General features: G+C 38.7%; 1 long non-coding RNA gene across 1 annotated transcript; it reads right to left on the reverse strand.

Moving 5' to 3' along the window:
- Positions 1 to 1,619: 1,619 nt before the first annotated feature.
- LOC127537500 (uncharacterized) lies at positions 1,620 to 4,195 on the reverse strand. The gene is made up of 3 exons (XR_007947182.1): positions 4,038 to 4,195; positions 3,609 to 3,820; positions 1,620 to 2,730 (listed from the first exon to the last, which is right to left on the reverse strand). It is a non-coding gene; the product is annotated as an uncharacterized LOC127537500 (long non-coding RNA).
- Positions 4,196 to 8,994: the final 4,799 nt, after the last annotated feature.

Below are 8,994 nucleotides of genomic sequence, written 5' to 3' on the forward strand. Positions count from 1 at the left end.
AATTCAAATAAACAACACTCTGGGATGTCCTATCCCGGAACACACTCGATCCCGCCGAGTGATTCACAAAACAAACCGAACCAATCGGCTGATTCGAAGCAGTTGAGTGCTTCAAACGTCACTGAAGTGATTCAAACGTCACGAGTCACATGACCAAATCACGCGTCGGCACAGCGGATCGATACGATTGCTTCATGAGCTGCCGCGCATGTGTTGAAGCCTCAGAGGACCATCACTACTCAGGGCGAGCTCAAAGGCTCCACAGAACTTCATGCAGTCTGTTATTTTAGACAGCACATGCCTGTTTTTGTCGACCTCCTCGTTATGTTTAGGGATGCCTATCCTGCAGCCATCATCAAGCTGAGCTGCTCTGTTAGCTCTCCCAAACATGCCCAGACGCAGAGCATTTTCCATGTGGCTCCTAGCTTGCTCATGAAAAATGCTTTAAATCTGAATCCAGGCTTGATCAGTTCCCTTGGTTTGAAAAAGCAGCCAAGGGAAGCAAAATAAAGCACCTGCCTCACTGCATCCTGTCAGCCAAGACGTCTTCTCATACCAGGCCCGTGAAAAAGACCGCGTATATCTCCTCCCTCTGTCCTCTGACTGTTGTCTAATTAAATGTCCGGCCGGTCAGGTCCGAGCTCCTTCACTCTCAGTTTCTCCTGCAGTGTTCTCCTCTCGAACGGCGTTGTTTTCAGTGACTTCACTGAATTTTCTCTCTCCATTTTCTCCTTTTTTGGCTTGTTTTTTACATATATACCTAGACCGCTCACAGCGGCGCCATGGAAAATCGGCGCTGACTTCCGGTAGTGGCAAGAAGCTGTGGAGCGCTGTTTGATCCTGTGTGAATACACCAACTTAAAGGCCTGCTTGTCATCACTGATGGGACAATATGTGTTATGTTACAGCTTTTACTGTTAGCAGACAATAAAATCTCTGTCCTTGGCACGTTTTCACGGCAATCACAGCGTTGTTTAGCCCTCACAGACAAGCAATGGCACGCCCTTTGATATCCTTTCAAACAGTACTGTTTCAGTGTTTGATGACTAGTTCTGGCCTATTTGATGACACGCTTTGTGTTGTTTCATCACACCAACTGATGGAAAAGATAAAAACAAAGCACAAGGCATGTTTCTACGGCAATCACACTCGTATAATAGCAAACACAGAGCCTCCATTCCACTATCCTTCATATTTAGCCTCTTCACATGTTCTGCCTACAACAGAGACCACCACACAATAATGAGTGCTGAATGCTGATGCAGTGATTGTGTCAATAAAAATATTTCATACTTTCTGCAGCATTAGTGTTTCACTTACATGGGCTCTAGAAAATATTCGAACCAATGCAAAATAAGAAAACTAGTGTTTTAAATAATTTTTCTCCAATTCAAATTATTCAGTTGGACTTTGAAAAGCAGCACATGGAGTAGTCAAAAAAAATCTAAATTATGTTTCAGTGTAAAGAGGGATGGAAAGTTCACAGGCCTCAGCCTTAGTACTGCAGACAGAGGTTAAAGTTTCAGTCAATCTGGACATTTTTGAGTAGTTTGAGCCCAGCCATGACTTTCTAGACCAAATACTTCCAGAGATACAAACAGGCACTATATAACGAAGGAAACCATTGAAAGTATTTTATTTTTACAACAGAATACTGCTCCAACTTGTTACCAGAACATATAAAATACACCCCCCAGACAAATGTTTGTGTTGATAAATGCATTACAACAGTTACACCACTTGTAGCTTCAGTTGCAAATATCCGTGTTCCAATAAAATATTTACAGTGTATCAAGTGCACCTGACAGATAAAAATATGACAAAATAAAAGTCTTCTCTGAGAAAATATAGGAGTATTGTAGGAAATATATATTTCACAATAAAAGTCCATGAACAATTTGCTATAAAACGCCAACTTTAGGGCAAAAACAAAACGTTTCAGTTTGAAACTTATGAAGTAGCCTGTTTTCCCAGAAATAGCCTAAATTGTTTCAAGAAAAGCAACGATATGAGATGCATGGCTTTTTAACAATCTCACCAAAAGTGTACTTTTCCACATAATTTTCACAAAGTGAACAAATTACTAATTTTCAGTGCGTCAAAAGGCTTCAAAATATCCAGGAGTTTTTACACAAAATACAGAAATTTATAAGCATTGCTGGAAATAATAAGGATATTGGGAAGTCACTGATTTCTAAATAGAACTGTTTTAGTAAAGGACTTCCTCACAGACACTCCCTGTAACTTGATGTTCGTCAAATTTACAGTGAAATGTTCTCAAACGAACAAATTCCTCACACAACAGACGAACCAAGGTGGCGAAATGAGTATTAATTCCTTGAGCAGTGGCAGCAAAGTGCACTGTATGAGCAATGTGCAGTTACATAATTCTATTTAAATATGCTGCATCTCATTCATATGTACTTCTAAACAAGGAATACCTTTACATGCATCATCAGACAGAGCTTGTATTTCCTTGGTTTTAGCTAACATGGCCTCCAACGTCACTCTGCAGCGCTTCTCTCTACGTTTGGCATTGTTGAAGTCCTGCCTCAGCTTTTCATGCTGTACACTTAGACCGTCATATTTCCTCTTCAGGGTGTCGCTGTCTGTACAGTATGCATGGTCTTCACTAACAGCAGCACTGTCCTCTTCAGACTCTAGTTCAGGCTCCATGTCCATGTGCTGGTATAATGCCACTGCTGCCGGGCTGCTTTGGGTTGTCCTCATCTAAAACATTTGATAAAAGAATTAACATGGCAAATTCCCAAAAGATGTGTTTCTGTTTCACCAATACCTGAAAGAAAACATCACAATGAATGGCTGCAAATCACTAAGTGTCAGGATTGTTGCTGTCGCTGCCTTTTTGTTCCTTTTCCACCTTTCCTCTCCTCGTTTGGATTTAACCTTTTAGATTCTGTTGTTTGTTGCTTTAATCTCAGTCTGTTTGTTCCCTCAGTGTTTGTTGCCCTTTAGTGTGTGTTTTTGGCTTGTCTCTGTCTCCCTCTGGCGGTGTCTTCCTCTTCTGTCTCTCTTCCAATCACTCGTCTTCTGGCTCTGTCATCTCATTACCTCATCACTCTCACCTGTAGCAATCAGCTCTATTCGTCTCACCTGGTCCCCTTCCCTGTTATTTAAGCTCTGCCATTCCCTTCAGTCTTTGCTGGTGCATAGTTAGACCTACATGCAGCTTCTGACAACACTCCCCACGTTCCCTCCACCGCTGGATGATCAGTTGTTGGACTTTGTCATTTTTCACCCTTTTTCTGGATAACCTCTTTGGGCTTCAGTTTGTGCTTCTACAGTCATTGTCTCTCCTTTTGTAAGTACCTTTTTGTCTTGCCATTTTTGCCTTAGTTTAGTTTTTTGTCCACTCAAGTCTCTCTTTCAGTTTGTAAAGGTTTTTTGATTGTGTTAATAAATTCCTTAACTATGCCCAGTGTTCTGCCTGTGATGTCTGCCCCTGGGTTCTCCACACCTCCCATTCCTAACACTATGAAAGCCAAAAACCGATCCTGAATCATTTTCATAGCCGCACAAACTGACAAGAAAAAAGAAAAGTACTAAACTGAAATAATGAGCAGCCATTAACAATTAAGGAACATAACCTTTTTCTCTGGTTTCCCCAAACTGAGGGCTGGTACAGCTCCTGGCCTGAGAAGCTTGTGTTGAGCATGTTTTGAGAGGATGAAGTCCTCCTCCCTGAAATGGTTGCTGCAGACATAATTATGATCATCTCCTCTTGGTCCTCACCACTTCTCTGCTGATGGCCTGTATCCATTGATCTCTCAGTGTGCTGTCCTTGGACTGCTTGGAAAACCTGAAATGTGTGGCATATTATAATCCATCCATAGACAATGATGCACTGTGACTGTCATTGAATACTGATAGTCACACCAGCTTACACTGTACAGTTAGTGATTCAGCTAAACTGGCTGAGTGCAGCACTCAAGACAAGGTCAGAAGGAGTTTCTGTTTGCAAACAAAGAAGCAGAGCAAATTGGAGGCAGAATGTCCCAAATAAAAGAGCCACTTACTTATGAAAGGAAATATTCCAAATGGACTGGTGCAGGAGATGACAGCACACGACTTCACCATGGTCAGATATTAGCCACACCCACCTGAAACCATAACAACAGAGACACTTAAATTAACAGGTTCATGATGTGATGATTGCAAGGTGAGTGTCAGCACGTTTCCTTTCACTTACATTCCAGAGAAGGAATCACAAAACTGGTGGCACTGAAGGAGCTAGCAGAAGTGCTAACTGCTATGTGCTATGCAGCGACGTATGCACTGTCAGTGTCAGATATGATCATGCCGTGCTGTTCACCTTCTCAAACAGATTTCTAGTTCATTAACACATATTTTCTGATGACAAAAATAGCCTTGTCACAGGTCAGAGTGAGACCACAGGCACAGGGGGAATGGTGAGCCATGAGCATGACAGCGAACTGGGAACTCTCCTGAGGAGAGTCTGCTCAGCTGCAGTCACTGAAAAACCCAGCCAGTGCTGGTCTAGGGCCTCCTGGTCTGGTGTTCTCAACGTATTTCAAGCATTGTGACTTGATTCCAACACAGAAGTTTACTGTACCTTGGTAAATCACGAAACACAAAGTCACATACCGTGCTGACGTTCCAATCTGACACCACGTCTTACCACTACCAGAAGTCAGCTCCTATTAGCCGCCTCTCAGCGGCCAGTGAGCGGTCTAGCTATACATGTACGTCTTTTTTTTATTTGCAATTTTACAGAAAAATACAACAAAGAGGAAAAATGCCAGGGACATACTACTTTACATCACATAAGAGGGGGAGATAAAGTGAACAATTAAATGACACTCAAAGAAACTAAACAATTAGGAGGAACCAGGTTTAAGTTTGAATTTTTTAAGGTTAATGGATCTTTCAGCTTTTTTGTTTTTAGTTAAATTTATAGTAGAAATGTACAAGTTAATGTCTACAATATATGTCTACAGGCCTGCAGCAGTTGCTCACAGTCTGCTCTGAATACGGGGAGCAGTATGATATCAAGTTTAACTCCAGTAAGAGCGTTGTGATGGTCGTGAAGACTAAAGAACAGATAAAGACAGTGTTTCCTGCGTTCTCCTTGTCAGGAGGGCCGTTGGCTGTGGTGGATAAGGTGAAATACCTGGGTCACATCATCAGGAGTGACCTCTCCGATGATGATGACATCCAGAGGCAGTTTTGTAAACTGTATGCTCAAGCAAACATGCTGGCGCGAAAGTTTGGATTCTGCACAGAAAATGTTAAAATTGCATTGTTTAAAGCTTTCTGCACACCACTTTACACTGCGCATTTGTGGTGCTGCTACACTAAAGCTAAATACAACAAGCTGCGTGTTGCCTACAATGATGCTTTTAGGCTCCGATTGAAGGTTCCTCGCTGGAACAGTGCCAGTTTCCTTTTTGTGCTAAATAACGTGACTACATTAAACGCTGTTATAAGAAATTTTATTCACAGATTTATAACAAGACTGATGGTTTCTCAAAATGAAATTCTAAATGTTTTTATAAATCTAAAGCGGAGCAGTGTCATGTACAGTTCTGAGCTCTGGAGTCACTGGAGAGACTGCTTATATGGATTATAACTGTTGTTGGTTTTTGTCTGTTGGTGTTTTGTTTGTTTTTATATGGACCGTTACTGTGTCTGAAATAAAATAAAATAATACAATAAATTCATTAAAGTCTGTTTTTTTATTAGCCCATTTCATTTTGTGGCTGTGATACTTTCCTAATAAAATGTAAAGCTGAATTACAAATTTTACATCTTTGGCATTTATAATAATGATTTGTCCAATTGATCGGGACAGGTAATTCTGAACATCAATCCAAAATATTTTACAGTACATACATTCAAAAAACATAACTATCTTTATGTAGTCCACAGAAATCACAAGAATAGTCAATATTCAGTTTAAATCGTTCCAGTACATGCTTTGCAGGGTATATTCTGTGAAGAATCTTGAAGACACCTCCTTGATCTTTTTTTTTTTTATGTCTGCATTTATTCTCATTGTTTAACTCCACAGAAGGGATGTCAACACTTTGAGATTAATGCATATTTTAGTCTTGCAGCCAAATATCTTATTTAGTGCATGTGTGTGACCATCACCAGTCCTCCCTGAAAGCTAAGCTGACATTTTTTATTACATTTCCCTGTTAAGAGCCGGGGAGGGCAGTGCTACACCTCAGTGGTCACCTCCTTGATCTTGTTGGTAAGGCAGTATGCGTCTGTGACACCCCATGCTTTCTTCCAAACGACATCGCTGTACAAGGACATCCAGACCTGCTGAGCTGGAGGAGTGGTGTTTCCAACAAATATATTACGTATGTCTTTGTTGCTACATTTTTTGTTGAGAATGTCCAAGTCTTCCAAAAACCATTTTTTCTCCAGTCAGTGTCTTGAGGTGCCATGTTTCTGGGGCTGTTCTTGAGAAGCTGCAGAGCACCTGGAGGGATGCATCAAACACCACCGCACACTCCTTTGGTGTGACAGGTAGTCCATATTTTTTGAGAAATTCATTGTAAGACAACAATAATCCATATTCATTGGTCAGTTGTGTTACAAGAAACATAGTACAATCAAACCACCTTTGAATAAATAGAGATTTATGCTTAAACTGAATATCTTGATTATTCCAGATATATCATCTGTGGGGTGAGAAATTATGTTTAAATGCTAGAGACCATGCCAATAATGCCTGTTTATGAAAGTTTGACAGGAAGTTTATCTACAGAATAATTACACTGAAGAAGAAATTCAGTTCCTCCAATCTTCTTGAATATGAATTCAGGGAAAATGTTCCTTATACTTTTTTGTTTTTAATGAATTTAATAATCCAGTTGACTTTAAAGCTGAGGTTTAAGGATTCATAATCAACTACACCCAAACCACCTTTACTTTTATTATTAGTTAAAATGTTCTTTTTGAGATAATGCGGCTTGTTTCGCCAAATGAAGTTATACATGTGTGAATTTAGTGACTTTGAAATATCTGAGGGCATATCCAAGGAAAGTGAGGCATATACAGATCTAGATATGCCTTCAGCTTTAGAGTACTCTACCTTGTAAGGATAAGTCTCCAGACAACCATAAATTGAATCTTTTTTGAATATTGCTTATTACTGGATCAAAGTTAAGTTTTGTGCGTTGCTTTTCACCTTTACAAACGGTGATTCCTAAATAGGTTACGTTTTCCTTGACTTCAGTTCCATCTATATGAGCAAGAGAACATTCTTTGAGTGGAAAGAGAACAGACTTTTAGAGATTCATTTTTAGGCCAGAGACACAAGAAAAATGGTTAACACATTGTAAAGCTTTAGAGACTTCCTTTTCATCCCTTAAAAACAAAGATGTATCATCGGCTAATTGACAAATTTTAAATTCAGTACCTAAAGTTGAAATACCTCTAAAATGATCTTGTTTGACATATGAAGCTAACATTTGTGTTACTAAAAGGAATAAAAAGGGAGAACAGGGACAGCCCTGTTTCAAACCACGGTGGAGTTGGAATCTTTGTGTTGTCTCATGTTCAAGTTTTACTGAACTGTTGCAGCCATTGTACAAAGTTTGGACAGCTTTTAAGAAATTGGGACCGAAACCTAAAAATTCTATTACTTTAAACAAAAATTGGTGTTCCACAGTATCAAAAGCTTTGTAATAGTCTATAAATAGTATAAGGCTCTCATTTGGTATAAGGAAATTATAGTCAATCATGTCCAATATAAGTCTAATATTATTATGAATATTCCTACCAGGCATAAATCCAGATTGTTCCTCATCTATTATGTCTTCAAGTCCACTCTTTAATCTTTTGCAAGTATGAGAGAAAATATTTTACAGTCATTGTTTAATAAAGTTATGGGTCTCCAGTTGTCAATGTATAATTAGTTTTTATTAGGTTTGGGTTTGAGGGTTATAACACTGCTTAAGAGATGGAGGTAGTTCCTGCTTGTTTAAGGCTTCTTGAAATAATAGAAGTATAAATGGTGCTAGAAGATCTCTAAAAAACTTATAGAATTCGGTGGTCAACCCGTCATTTCCTGGAGCCCGATTGTCCTTTAGGTTTCCAATGCAATTTATAATTTCTGTTAGAGTAAATGGATTATCACAAACTGATTTAAAATGGTCATCTACTTTCCTTACTTTATGAGATATTGCATCTAGGAATGATTGAATTCCAATTAAGCATGGATTAGAGGAAGAATAAAGATTTTGACAGAATTTAACTAAATATTTTGATATAATCGCTGGATCCTCTATTGTTATTGATTGTAAGCTGTTTTATTGAGGACATTTCTTTCCGTCTCTTCTCCAAGTTAAAGACATATTTAGATTTTTTCCCCGTGTTCCATCCATCTAAGCCTTGATCTTATGAATGCACCTTTTGCTTTGGATTCCTATGTTGTCTAATTGTATCTGTAGTTTAGACAATTCTACAATATCTTGTGAAGATAACTGGGTCTGTTTGGAGAGATTTATTAGTTTTGTAACAGTTTCTAACTCCGACTTTTGTTTCTTTTTAGCTGTTCCTTTGCTTATGTCTATGGCCAGTTTTCTGATTTCATATTTCATTAGTTCCCAGCTAAGACATGCACTCTTACTCACACATGCCTGTCTCCAGAATTTTGTGATAATATCTTTAGTTTCTCTTACAAATTTGTCATCTTCTAAGAGACATTTGTTAAATTTCCAGTAATTTTTAGATATCTTATCTTGACAAACATTATTTAAATGTATCTTTATGGAGATGGCTTTGTGGTCAGAAAAAACAAAAGGGTCAATAGAAACAGTTTGAACTTTTTCACCTATATCACTGGAAATTAACCAGAAATCAATTCTAGATTGTTGAGAGAAAGTAGAATTACTCCATGTATACATTTTTTGGTCAGGATTATTTTTTCTCCAGATGTCTAACAGATCAAGCCGTAAGCATATATTTTGCAGGTCATTTGCTTGAGTACTAGATTTA

Source organism: Acanthochromis polyacanthus, chromosome 15, assembly GCF_021347895.1.
Source record: "Acanthochromis polyacanthus isolate Apoly-LR-REF ecotype Palm Island chromosome 15, KAUST_Apoly_ChrSc, whole genome shotgun sequence".
NCBI classification, from domain to species: domain Eukaryota; kingdom Metazoa; phylum Chordata; class Actinopteri; family Pomacentridae; genus Acanthochromis; species Acanthochromis polyacanthus.